Source organism: Cupressus sempervirens, chromosome 4, assembly GCF_028749045.1.
Source record: "Cupressus sempervirens isolate cs-2001-9-10 chromosome 4, ASM2874904v1, whole genome shotgun sequence".
NCBI lineage: Eukaryota > Viridiplantae > Streptophyta > Pinopsida > Cupressales > Cupressaceae > Cupressus > Cupressus sempervirens.
In genome coordinates this window covers 880,497,394-880,511,295 of record NC_143121.1, presented here as the reverse complement: position 1 = coordinate 880,511,295, position 13,902 = coordinate 880,497,394, and the positions used below count along the sequence as shown (strand labels likewise).

Here is a 13,902-nt window from a genome sequence, read left to right as displayed (position 1 = left end):
GGCATCACTGACTTAGACACACTTGTGCTAGACACAGACTATAATAAGGGTTAAGCACAAGGAGAATCTGTCATGTTCCCTTACAAACACTCATTTTTTTCAACTAAAAAAAAGATACAACTTATCTGCAATAAATATAACTCAACAAATTCCAAAAAAACACTTTATTAAGAAATTGTTATTCTGGAAAATTGGAGATTTGTTACATATCTGAATACAAAGAGAGAAATAGCTTGGACAATTATTTGCCAAAGTTCTATGTTGTGACCTGTGTAATGTCCCCAAATTATGAGTACCCAAATTTTTCCCTAGATTATAATAATCTAAAGCTCGTAGGGTTTTTCAGATACTTTTTTGCTTTGTTTAAGATCCTTCAAATAAGCTAGAAAACAATTATAAGCATAATTTACAATTAAACATTCTTGAGTCAAAATTAAACATCTATTAGAAAAAAAGACTCAATCATATATTAGATGACTAGGGGTGCTAAGGTAGGATGACTTAATAAGGTGTCCTAGTGGCTCCCTACTCTAGGCCCAAGAGTTGATACCTTGGCCTCATGTGGCTCATGTCATCCATATGAGGTGGCATACCTAGTGTAGTGCTCTATCACCATTACCCTCAATCTTGTTACTCCATCTTATCTCCAATGATTGAGTGCCTTTGTGAATTCATTTACCATAATAGAGATTATAAGGAAAATTCAAAATAGGTTTTTCTAACAGTCCCACCCTCCTACGCCCAAAGGCAGTCCCCTTGTCCCTTTTGTCCTGATAGGCTTAGATGGTAGAGAAAATTTGGCAACATTTTGAGATTTTGCAGGCTTCCCCAAGATCACAATGTCCAAAAACTAAAAAATGGCAAAAAATTGGCTAAGTATGGAACTAGAAAATTTGAGCCATTGTCTAAATAAGCTTTAAAAATTTGCCAAAGTAAAATTGCCATAAATGGGAAATTAAATTAAAAAATTGTTAAAATTAAAATGCCATTCCCCCCCTTTTAATAATATTGACAATGCAAGAAGTGGATTCCACCTTCTAAAGTGGCAAGGTTGCCCCACCTTCTCAAGTAGCAAGGTTGTCACATCAAGGAGTGGGCTCGGCCTGTTCAACTGGCATTGACACATGGAGATGTGGATTTCACCTTCTCCAATGGCAAGATTGCCACTTTAAGGAGTGGATTCCACCTTCTCATTTAGCAATTGGCACATCAAGAAGTGGACTCCACCTTCTCATGTGGCAAGGTTGCCACATCAAGGAGTGGATTCCACCTCCTCATGGTAAAGGATAGAGTCAATGATTCATTGGGCAGGGGAAGCAATTCAACTTGGTGTAATTAAGGGAGGAGAGAAAACAATGGAAAGGGGAGGCATCAAGAAGTAGCAACCAATCACAAGCCTCCCTCGTCAAGTTAAAAAAAATAAGTATGGATTCATGTTGCATAAACAAGACCCAACCTCAAGTTTGCAGCCACGAAACCCATATGTGTATAGCCTCAGCCGATCAGCAGGGTCTGTGATGAAACCTGATTTATGTAGACTGAACTGAAGTTTGATGCAAACAAAGCAAAGCATAAAGTGTATGGCTCAAAACTCTAGGGTGGAGCCTAAACTTGATGTAAATTAGACACATAAGCAAACATGTGGGCCTGATCTTACTTTAATTCAACTAGAGCGGGGGGCTAAATCTGGCCTCCAGCTTCAAGCGTGTGAGCTTAGGTCATAAAAATGAAACATGTGGGGCTAAAAGGATAACATCTGGTGTCAAAGTCAATGATAAGGCCCCCTGAAATTTGAATGCATATGGCCCTATAGCCCAAGCCTGTGGGCACAAAATTCTAAGCGTTTGGCCCCATACAGAAACATGTGACTTAAATCCTTAAATCAATTAATGCAGCCCCAAATCTGGGTGCAAGGCATTAGGATCAGACTATTAAATCCTATTGGAAAACGTGTGGCCTTGAATGTGTTAACCAAGCCTTAATTCAAATAAGACCGAGTCCTTTAGCCCGAACATGTGTGTACTGTCCCCAATTTTTAATAAAATATTTAATTAGGTTAATTAATTAAATAGTCCTAAAAATCAAATAATATCACAAGGACTTATTTATTTAATTGATTAAATTAATAAAGGGGCCCACTCTTTATTTTATTTTGCCATAACTTGTTGGCCTATCGGCATTTTTTGTAATCCTTCGGGAAGCTACCCCAAAGCCATTTATAAGGCCATCTTGTAGGTTGTTTTAGTGATGCGATTTGGATTATTTTATTGTATGAGAATTCCTATTGGAGTTCTGTGTTATTTGCCATTTTGGAAGTGAGAGATCTTCCCTATTTGGCTTTTACGGTTTTGGTGGGATTCATCGCCACCCTATTCCATCCTCTATACTACTTGTTTGGATCTGGCAAGTTTGAGTGCCATCTATGTCTGTAATATAATATTGAGAATTGTTTACAATTTATTAAGTCTTTGTATGTGGCTTACTTTTGGTATATGGTGAATATCTAGCATTAAGTGATTCACAGTTGTCTTCAAGTAGTTGAATCTCACATTAATATCTTCCTTCCTTGTGGCCTTCGCTTCACTTTCCGTAGCCTTCGGATTCCTCTTGCACATCAAGTTCCCTCCAGTGTGGCATCAAGCTCCCTCTAACGCCACCTCAGGCTCCTTCCGACGCAACCTTGGCTACCTCCAGCATGGCTCCCTTGAGTAGTTTTCCCTCAGGTGGTTTCGCTCAGGCACTTTCGATCAGGTGGTCTCCCTTGGGTACTTTCCCTAGGGTGGTTTCCCTCGGGTACTTTCCCTCAAGCACTTTTGAGATGTCCCCCTCCCTATGTGCCATTTTTTCCTTATTCCCTTGATTGTACTATTTGAGAATTATGACAAACAATAGGCATGCATTCCAAGTACTAGCTGTGATAGACTTAAAGAATTATGAAAAACAATATGCAAACGTGCCATAATAGCAATGTGAGGATTTGCCCTCTTATTCTTGAACAATCTTGTAACTTTTCACATGATGTACTTATATCAAACAGTTGGCTTGCAAGCTCTTTTCCGAGTTTCTATTTGTTTCTCAACTTATAGTGAAATAAGTTTGTTTTCCTATCAATCTTTTGCTGAGTGGCCTCCTTTCAATATAAAAGAATCATACATAACAAGTACTTATAACAAAGAAGATTAATGTTGAAAACACTTGGTTCATTAAAACTTCAAGTATGCAATCAACTTTGAACAACTTTGCAGACATAGGGGATGTCTTCAGGCTTTGTAACTATTATCTTCAAAATTTGCACCCTAATGCTTTAAGTTCTGAAACCCTTAGCAATTTTGGAGACACATTGATCCAACCAAAGGTTGTGGATAACCTATGACCTGATTGAACCTCCGAATTCTAGGCTGGTTCCTATATGATATATCTAATATCTCACCTATGCTAATGAAGACATAAACATTTGTGTGGAAAAGTGTGAAGATGTGAACTTAAAAATAAAAAATAAACCTAAATGATGAAAACTAAGGTGATACACCAAAATTAATAATGCAAATTACTATTATACTTGTAACTCAATGAATGATTTCAACAGATAATCACGAAAACACAACTTGACAGAATTGTTAATCCACATAAATATTTTAAGAGAAGGTTAAAATATGAACATACGAAAGGAAATAAATCACAATCGAATATATCACCAAGGAAACACAACTTAAAACCTATGAATAACAAATATCAGACATGGAAGATATAAAACGAGATATTACCCAAAATCAGTAAAACACAACTAGATAACATCAATCACCACACTACACACAACCAAATCCTTTACTCCAAAAGCTGAATCTAATGAAAACTGTATTACGATCAAAGGCCCTGTTGGTGTAAATAAGTATTTACTTATTACACTTAAGTTTACTTAAGTTAATGCATTTTATTAATATTTATTTATTAGTCACCTAGGAGTATGTGCACTCTTATGTGTCGTCATGATGACATCACAGGGGTCCGCACCTCTTTTAAGCACATGTTGTCTACAACATAAGAATCTTCTACACACATATGACACTTTGTCATTCTTATCCATTCATCTAGAATGTTGGATAAGGTGCTTAGTTGTCTTATCTCCTAGTTGTTTCTAGAGTCATTCTAGGTGCTTCCTGAGAGGCCTTTATAAGCAGGCACTCCTAGTGTGTATGAACATGCTTCTGAATAGTAAGCAATATCATTCTAATCATACTCTATCTATTTTGGTCTACTGTGTGCTTGTGTTGAGTTCTTTAGTTTTTGGGTGAACTCTGGCCTAAGCCAAATACTTCCATGGTATCAGAGCTTTGAGGAAAATTCTCTGCACATAGCCATTCCAGACTGTTCATGCTTCATCACCTCGACTCGAATCCAAAGGATCTACAGAAATTGGGAGCATCTAGAGCCAGATCTGACCTCACCGTTGCGTCCAGAGCGTCGATTTGGTGAAGTTCGACTATAAATTTGCCTATGTTGAGTGAAAGTTGATCGTGAGGCAAAAAAAATTTTGCAAATCGAAACCTGGAGGCCCCGATTTGCAGTTTAGGTATGATCTTCTTTTGATCTAATTAATTTGATTTTCGGATCTGAATTTCTCTGTTATTTTCGAAATTATTTTTTCCGTTAGTTCTACAGGCAGAGAAATTTTTTTTGTCGAACCGAGCAATGACACCTCGGCTTGGCTCTATATTTGGTGTGGTGGAATTATTATTATTGCAAGGAAATTTTTATTAATTCGGCAAGCTCTTTCAATAATCCGCATTGCGGTCATAATAACTCACTCAGCCTATACACCTGCAAATTTCGACAGCATGCTACAAATTCCGACCCAACCACAATAATCTCAGCACCGGTCAATAATCATTTTTCAACCGGCAGCCCTATTTTTCTTCCACCCACTGCGCACGTAGTTTGCTTTACAATTGTGGAGGTTTCCTTTTAAAGAAGTCCGCAGAGCACTAACCCACGAATGTGGGATTAATCTACAATTTTTCGGGGTCACATTTTAAAAATCCGGCATCGGTTATTTGACTTCTGGCATACGAAAGAAAGCAGTTCCAGCCCCCATGAAAGTCCCGCAACCCGCACACACGTGGCATCACCGGACTGCCTCCACACGTCCTATCTGCAGAGACACGCATCCTCTGACACTACATCCAGCCATGACAGCATGTCCTCCACTCATCGCACACCAGTCTGCCACCCATACACTGACAATACAATCCTATCAGTGTCGAGTCAACGCAAAAATCCACCCACCGTACATCCAGTTAGTGACACACAGAGCGCCCTGCCGGATTTTTTCGTATAGTACGGTGGACACGTCATCTACCACATCACCAGGGCCCGAAATTTTCTGCTAATGTCATCATTTTCATCTCTTAAATTTGACGCCCATCTGAACATCAAAACAAGCCAAATTATAACTGCTGCGATGGTCGTATGACCGTCAAATTTAACCCCATCCTTCGCTGATGCAACCCTCTTCAGATTGATTTTGGATTTTGTAGTCCGACTTTGAGAGGCCATAACTCGAACATCCGGACTCCAAATCAAGTGCAATTGTTTTTGAAATTGGGTAGAATTTCCTAAACTTTTTAGTGGTACAACTATTTTCTGGTTTTGGTGCAAGGATTGTTCAGAATTTGCATGTTTTGGCGATTGTACCTGGATAATTTTGCATTTTGCAACTTCAAACACTATACGGGCACATTTGGAGTCAAAATCAGGTTCTGTTTTTTTTTAAAGTGCATTATTATGTTGTCTACTTTCTAGATTTGGCATCAGATTGTAGTGCTGTGTGGACAAAATTGTCACTTTCAGCAATAGGGCCTTTCTTTGCTTTGTAATACTTCAGAATTGTAGCACATTGTAAAGTTTCAGATTTGTACTCCATTAAGAGGTTGTAACAAGCAAAATAAGAAGTCCACAAAGGCCAAAATTGGCAAGTGGCCCATTGTAATCACACTACTGATAAAGTGCCCAAAGCATCTATTTTGGGGGGGTTTCTTGATTTAGTAAAAAAGGGGGGTGTTCTTGGTGTTGTGTTCTCTCTTTTTTGCACTTTTCTTTCATTTTCTGCATTATGGTCAACTTTAAGTTTCCTAAATTAACTCCTCATAACTATGCTACGTGGTCAATCAAAATGTGGTATCACTTAATGCATAATGGAGTTTTTCAATATGTAGATGGCACTCTTCCTAAACCAGTAGGTGAAAATGTATCAGCAAGTGAAATTTCTGATTGGGTAGCCATGGATAGAAAAGCCCTAGGTGATATATGTTTGGGGGTTGATGATAAGATCATGTATCAAATCAAGAAATGTACTACATCCAAGGAAGCTTGGGATACCCTCGAAAGCCTTTATGGTAAAGTGTCTGAAGAGGATGTGTTCAAAATTAAAGATGAGCTTGTCTCCTTAGATCCTAAGTCATATGACTCAATACAAGATTCCATCATCAAGGTGAATGAATTAAGGACAAAGCTTACTGCTTATGGGAGTTCTATCAAAGATGACAGACTGATCTATCTCATACATAACAAGCTACCATCGGAGTATTCAACATTTATATCTTCTTTTAACACCTCAAAGACTACTTAGGGTCTACCTACAAGAAAGTCACTTTTTGATGAATATGTTAAACTATTGGATGATGAAGAAAAGAAGTTGAAATCAATGGGGATTCTCAAATCACCTCAGTCCAAAGCATTAGTAGCCAACAATGAGGGTTCTCAAAATTCAGTTGGACAGTCTTCAAATAAAGGAAAGGGTAAGAAAAAATGGAAGAGCAAATCAGAGGATGCAGAAAAGACAGCACCTCAATCCAATCAACAAGGCAAGTCCTCAAATTCCAACAAGAAGGGGGACAAGAATAAGGAGAAGAAGAAGTGCGCTTATTGCAAGAAATCGGGTCATGAAGAGCATAAGTGTTATCTCAAAAAGATTGATGAATTGACCAACATCATGAAGAAACATAATGTTCCATTGCCTAATGCTTACAAGGATAAAGGATTGTCTTCAAATTCAAAGGGCAAAGGGCAAGCACTCATGGCAAATTCAAACTCTTCAAAGGAATGGATATTTGACTCAGGTGCCTCATATCACATGGGTTCTTCAAAGGAGGATTTTTCTTCATTGAATCACTCAAAGGTACCACACATCTTCATGGGAGATGATAGAAAAATGGAAGTTGAAGGAAAAGGAAATGTGGAGATGGAAAATGAAGAGTTTCAAGAGGTTCTCTATGTTCCAAACCTAAGTTCAAATCTCCTCTCAATCTACCAAATCACTCACCTTGGAGATGGACATAGAGTTGAATTCCTTCCAAACTCAATAAAAGTGCACAGTCTTAAAGATGATTCCTTGGTTGCAGTGGGGAAAGTGGATCATAACAAAAAGTTGTACTCTTTCTCTCATTTTGTGCCCAAGTCTCCTCCAAAGGCCTTGTTATCACAATCCAATTCAAACATGCAATTATGACATGAACGATATGGTCATCTTGACTTCCGCTACCTTCAGCAACTTTGCACATACCGAATGGTGAAAGGTCTACCTCAAATCAACTTTTCTAAGGGTGAGTGTTCAACAGATTCAGTGGATATGCATCCAGAGGGAAAGTTACAGAGACGGAAGTCTTCAAGAGCAACAAGTGTTCTACAGATGGTTCACATGGTATTAGCAGGTCCTTTTGCATTCAGCCAGGGTCACTACATACTTACCTTTGTTGATGACTTTTCAAGGTTCACTTGGGTCTACTTTCTGCATAGTAAGAATGAAGTGTTAGACACATTTCTAGCCTTGAAGGCTCATGTAGAACGGAAATCCAGAAAGGCCATCAAAGTACTCTGCATGGACAATGGAAACATGGATGTGAACAGAAGACTTAAGGACTTTTGTAGACATGAGGGCATTGATCTTCAGACTCCACCGGCATTTAGTCCACATAAGACAGATATTGCAGCTTTGAGGATCCGAACTCTTAAGTCTATGGCAAGTTGCATGATTCATGCCAAGTCTCTAGATCCATCATTAGAAGTCGAAGCAATCTCAAGTGCCACTCACATCCTTAATCATTCTCCTCATCCAGCCTTAGATGGAAAAACTCCTTTTGAGGCATGGTGCGGCAGAAAACCTATTGTGACACACTTCAGAGTCTTCGGTTGTCCTACATGAGCAAAGAGATCTTCCAAGGAATGCAAGGCATAGTCCTCTCGGCCCTATACTTTCATTGGTTATGAAGACAGTGTGAAGGCATATAGACTTCTAAATCCTGAGACACATCAGATCTTTGTGGAGAAGGATGTATATTTTGAGGAAAGTTCACCAAGCTTGTCCTCTACTCCTCTTCGCACATCATACAATGTGGAAACTGATAGTGATTTCAGTGATAGTGCTTCAACAGATTCAGATACGTGGGGTTCTATCGACAGTTGCAGTGAGAGGTCACTTTATCAGTTCAGTCCACATGCATACATCGCCACAGTGATAGGTCCAGAACAGCAGGGTACATCCAGTCTTCCAGATACAGGTTCAGTGACAGATTTGGGGGACAGTATTCATGATCTGCCTCTTCTTCTTGATGCGGAATTACCTTTTCCAGTTGTCATGAGGGTTCCATCCGACTCTCTTGTTCATTCTCTACGTGATCGATCCTCACAGGTTGAAGTGATTGTGGATACTTATGATCAGCAGTTGTAGCAGGGTTCTTCATCAGTTGCAGAGACAGACAATTCTTTGGGACAGGTTCTTCAGCTAGTTGAGCAGGTTTCAGAGACATCACTTATCCATGGGATTCTTTCCACACATAGCAGAAGCGTCTCATTTGTACCCTTGGCATTGTTTCTTCCTAAGGGAGGAACACCATTCTACAGTCTTGGATCAGCTTCTTCATCAAAGCAATCACTATTCGGCATTCTTCTTATGTATATACTAGATGTATGTCATAATGGGAGGGTCTTGATTACTCCATCCATCCATGCATCCCTATTTATCTCTCTTTTTGGGGGAGGGTTTTTCCCATGAGGTTTTCCCTCTTTCCCCGCTTTATGGGAGATTGCATATCATTATGTACATGGGTACCTAACATGGCCTAGTAGCTAGGACCCATCCTGCATTTCATCCTAGATTTTGTAAGCTTAAGGGCATTCCCCTAAGTTGCACTTAAGGGGGGGTGTTGGTGTAAATAAGTATTTACTTATTACACTTACTTAAGTTTACTTAGGTTAATGCATTTTATTAATATTTATTTATTAGTCACCTAGGAGTATGTGCACTCTTATGTGTTGTCATGATTACATCACAGGGGTCCACACCTCTTTTAAGCACATGTTGTCTACAACATAGGAATCTTCTACACACATATGACACTTTGTCATTCTTATCCATTCATCTAGAATGTTGGATAAGGTGCTTAGTTGTCTTATCTCCTGGTTGTTTCTAGAGTCATTCCAGGTGCTTCCTGAGAGGCCTATATAAGCAAGCACTCCTAGTGTGTATGAACATGCTTCTGAATAGTAAGCAATATCATTCTGATCATACTCTGTCTATTTTGGTCTACTGTGTGCTTGTATTGAGTTCTTTAGTTCTTGGGTGAATTTTGGCCTAAGCCAAATTCTTACAGGCCCAAATAACAATATCTCTGCATAAAAGATTAGAAAAATCGAGAAAAAGATGCCAGGGACGAATATCACATGCACATCTCTCTCCTCTCCAAATCTGAACCCCTTCTCTATAAACAAGAGGGGTATATAACAATAACGAACTCAACACCACCTTCCCACAAAATCAAGAAGTGAGGGTCGAAATTATAAGTTAATTGTTTATAAAAATGGCCTAATAGATCCAAAAATATGCCTCATGCACTCCAAACTATGCCTTGACCAAACACGCATGTAGACAAGTCCAAGAAGACTATAAATGCTAAAAACCACTCCAAAGTCATGAGTCTGATCTGTGAGTCTAAAAATAGCTTAATAACTCCTTTCTATTACTTGTATTAAAAATTTATCATTATTAAACAGTTGACTCATATTTTATCAACCAAAAAACAATAATAATACAATTTAAACAAAATACAACAATAATAATAATAAATTATTAATAAAAATAATAATAAAGACTTTAAAAGCTAAGTCTTATACCATTATTTAATTAATAATTTATTACATTCTCCTAAACCAAGTAAATATGTGGACCCAAAATTTTATCCAATTCCATATAGGAATAAAAGGGGGAAAAAAACATGAAGAAAGGTATTATCACTTTGTTTGATCATTTCGATTTTTGCAAGTTTTGATTTCGAATGAAAGAGAAGAGTTGAAACCCTAGCCGCCATTGTTTGGGAAATTTTGAAGGTTTTGGCTATTGGATTCTGTCACTTCTACGTATCTCCTATTGTTATTTATTGGTATATGGCATTCAATTTCTTTATTACTCCATTTCTGGGTCTTTGTAATTCCATTTCGTGACTTCTCTTGTTGTGAGTCATTTTCTGCCTCATTTCCATCAATATTTGCTCCACATTTGTGCATGTCATGAGGGTATGTTTGCTAATGGTGGCTATGGTGGTGTTACATTATATTGTTTGTCGTGATTGTTGTCTTCTCCATTTTGTGGCTCTGGTTACTTGCTAGGTTGTTTGTCGTGAGTCATGGTGGTCCCGAGTTGATTGGCATGAGTTTTGTTTATATGTTGAGGTTTCTTCATCTCCATGCCATGAGTGCCTTCTCCATTTCATGGCTATTTCTTTTTCGTGTTGTTTGTTGGGCGTGACTGTTGGTGCTCTAGTCATTTCTACTTGCTTCAATGTCATTTTCAAGTCATTCAGAATTTTCTTGGAGGTTTTACTGATGTAATCTTCTGGTTGTAGCTTGCAAGAAGATTTTTTATTTTATTTTTAATATTCACACTTCTTTCTGCTTCTGATATATGAGTCATAAGTAGAACCTATCCATATTTTTTTGGGGTTCTTCTTAAGATACAAAAATGGCTACCATTTCAGGCATTCTTCTTGAAAGTTTCGAATAAATATACATTCTATTGTCTCCCATAGTCGAATCTACTGATGGATACTTGACTTTTACGTTATTGCTTTTTGGCTGCACAATACGTTGATATATTCACTATCCAAGATGGAGTTTTGGAAATAACTTGCAGATTTTTGTATTTGCTTACTGTCTTTGACCCTTATTTTTTTTATCTATGCTACAACACCCTTTTAACAAAACTTTTGTAACAAAATTTCTGGAAAAAAAACCTTGTGTAAAATCATGATCATTTAGTTTTCTAGTAACATTGAATTTTTTGTAAGATTTGAGCAATACAAATCCACAAAGCGCAAAGAATACTTGCATGTAAAAACCTGTCACAGAGAAGAAAAAGACAAGAAGAGGCAAAGGTTTGCTATGAAAATATGCAAATTGTATTCTCAGAAATGAAAAAGATAAGAGATAATTACAAAAGATCTATCCTTATAGAAAGAGATTAAAACCCAAAAAATGGTAACCTAAAAGGAAAAAGTCATTTAATAATTATTAATTAATTATTAAATGTGAATGCGAAAGTGCATAAAGGTGAAAACTTCAGAAGGGAGAAAAGGTAATTTAATAAATGAAATGAAATTAACCCTTAAGATGAGCAACAATGCAAGGACACTGCAATGTTGAAAGCAAACTTGGGTTCTGACAACAAAGCTTGATAAGGTACCCAATCACAACCAAATCTCTATGAAATGAAGAAATAGAGAAAACCTAGTGAGAAAAACTCTACTCCAAAAAGAGATAGAAAAAGGATGCTCAAATGAAACATCTCAAAAGAATCTCTCAAGACCATAAGTACAATGAAAGCCACTATGATAGAAGCTTGAGACTCCATAGCTCCCCCTAGAATAACAGAACTCCTGTGTCGATGAACATACCAATGTGGCTCCAATCTGAAGGAAACAAAGGTAGTGGACAAGGATGATAAAACCCATGTATGTAAGGTGCAGCTGGAAGTCCTAACTAATGCTCAAAGGAGAAAGCATGAGAATCCTGAAATGGAATCTCCAATGGAGGTGAGATAATAGGTGTGTTAAATCTGTCATCTGAGAGGAGATGTGTGTCCTCTGATATATCCTCAACAATTGCAGTAGGTGGCTCGATGACTGGAGCTACAATAGTAGGCAATGTTGATGAGTAATCCTGTGCAAGAGATGGAATTTGAATAAGAGGTGGAGGTGTAGAAGTCACGACACTGATCTCAGGAACAACACATAATTTCAAGCGACCTAACTTCAACTTAGTAGACTCTCATGAAAAAATAGTGTCTCTTCGATAGTGGAGATGGTGGACCAAAATGTGAGAAGGAATATAGGTGGGAAGCATGATCAACAATGCCTGTAGCAATAATATTGCCTATCTCACTATCTTTGATGTGCACTAAATCTAGTACAAACTCATCTGTCTTCCATGTCCCACTGTGAGTAATCTAATAGATAGAGAGAAGGTTAGAGGACAAAGAGGGAACACAAAGTATATCATGAAATGTACCATCATCAATGTCAATAGAAACTTTCCCATATACAGTCATAAAAGTGTTGTTCCACATGAAAATGTGTGGAGTAGGAGAAGCCTCAAAAGAAGAGAACAAATCCTAAGAAGATGCCATATGGTGTGAAGCACTTGAATCCAGTAACCATCTAGAAGAATGAGGAATAGTAGTTGTACATAGTGCATGACCCTTTCCGATATCTTTACCATCTAACTAAAATGATAGTGATGAAGAAGATATGTGAGAAGTAGAAAGAATATCAATGTTGCTCTTCTAAAGGAGAGTTGTCAAATCTGAAACCTATTTGGCATAGCCATCTAAGTTCTTCTCATAGCAATGCGACTCATCATGATTAGGCTTATTACAATAAGCACACTTCGTTCTTTCTGGCTTTGGTTTACCCCTTTTAGGAGGAGGTGGCCTTGATGAACTATGAGTGCTAGAATCAATCTAAGACTATATAATGAGATTTATGCATCTTCTCCTTCATCCCTAAAGATGGTCGAGCTACCAATGCATAAGTACCATAAGATGGTATATCAAGATCTTCCATGTGTAATAGTTATGAGAGGTCAAAAGTTCTAGACAAGAAGAGGTCTCAGTCATTGTTTTAGAAGGTGTTGGATTTTTTTTGCAGGCAAAAAAATGGCCAAATTCTTAAAGTACCATGTCCACTCAATATTACTCCAAACTGATACCAGATCTGGAATGTAGACAAAAAATTATGCGCTTTAAATAAAATTAGCACATGAATATGTGTCCATGTGAGCCCGAACAAAGCCTTTGAAGTTGCAAAAATCGGGATTTGCAATTTTGAAAATTTTTTCAAGAAAATAGATTGCAAACAACCCGCAGCAACATGTAGATCACGAAATTCTACCCTAGAACAAAAAAAATTGCTCAAAAAAAGGAGTCCGTATGAGTGAGTTATCATTGTTTGAAAATCACCTCTATAATTAATTTTTCTAAATCGCCATTGTTGCACCTCCAAAAATCAAAGAAAATGCCCAAAAAATGTCAGATCTGTTCTGTCAAACACTCGTTCTCCTTTTTCTCCAAATACCAAACAAGCTACAACAAATCTAGCTCTGCTACCATGTAGGATTTGAGCAATAAAAATCCACAAAGCCCAAAGAATACCTGCATGTAAAAACCTATCACAAAGAAGAAAAAGTCAAGAAGAGGCAAGGGTTTGCTCTGAAAATATGCAAATTGTATTCTCAGAAATGAAAAAGATAAGAGATAATTACAAAAGATCTATCCTTATAAAAGGAGATCGAAACTTGAAAAAGGGTAACCTAAAAGGAAAAAGCCATTTAATAATTACTAATTAATTATTAAAAGTGAAT

The 13,902-nt window shown here is 37.6% G+C and overlaps 1 protein-coding gene across 3 annotated transcripts in view; it reads right to left on the bottom strand.

Moving 5' to 3' along the window:
* LOC149564200 (NAD(P)-binding Rossmann-fold superfamily protein) overlaps positions 1-13,902 on the bottom strand; it is a 133,936-nt gene that overhangs the window by 59,556 nt on the left and 60,478 nt on the right. The window lies entirely within an intron of this gene.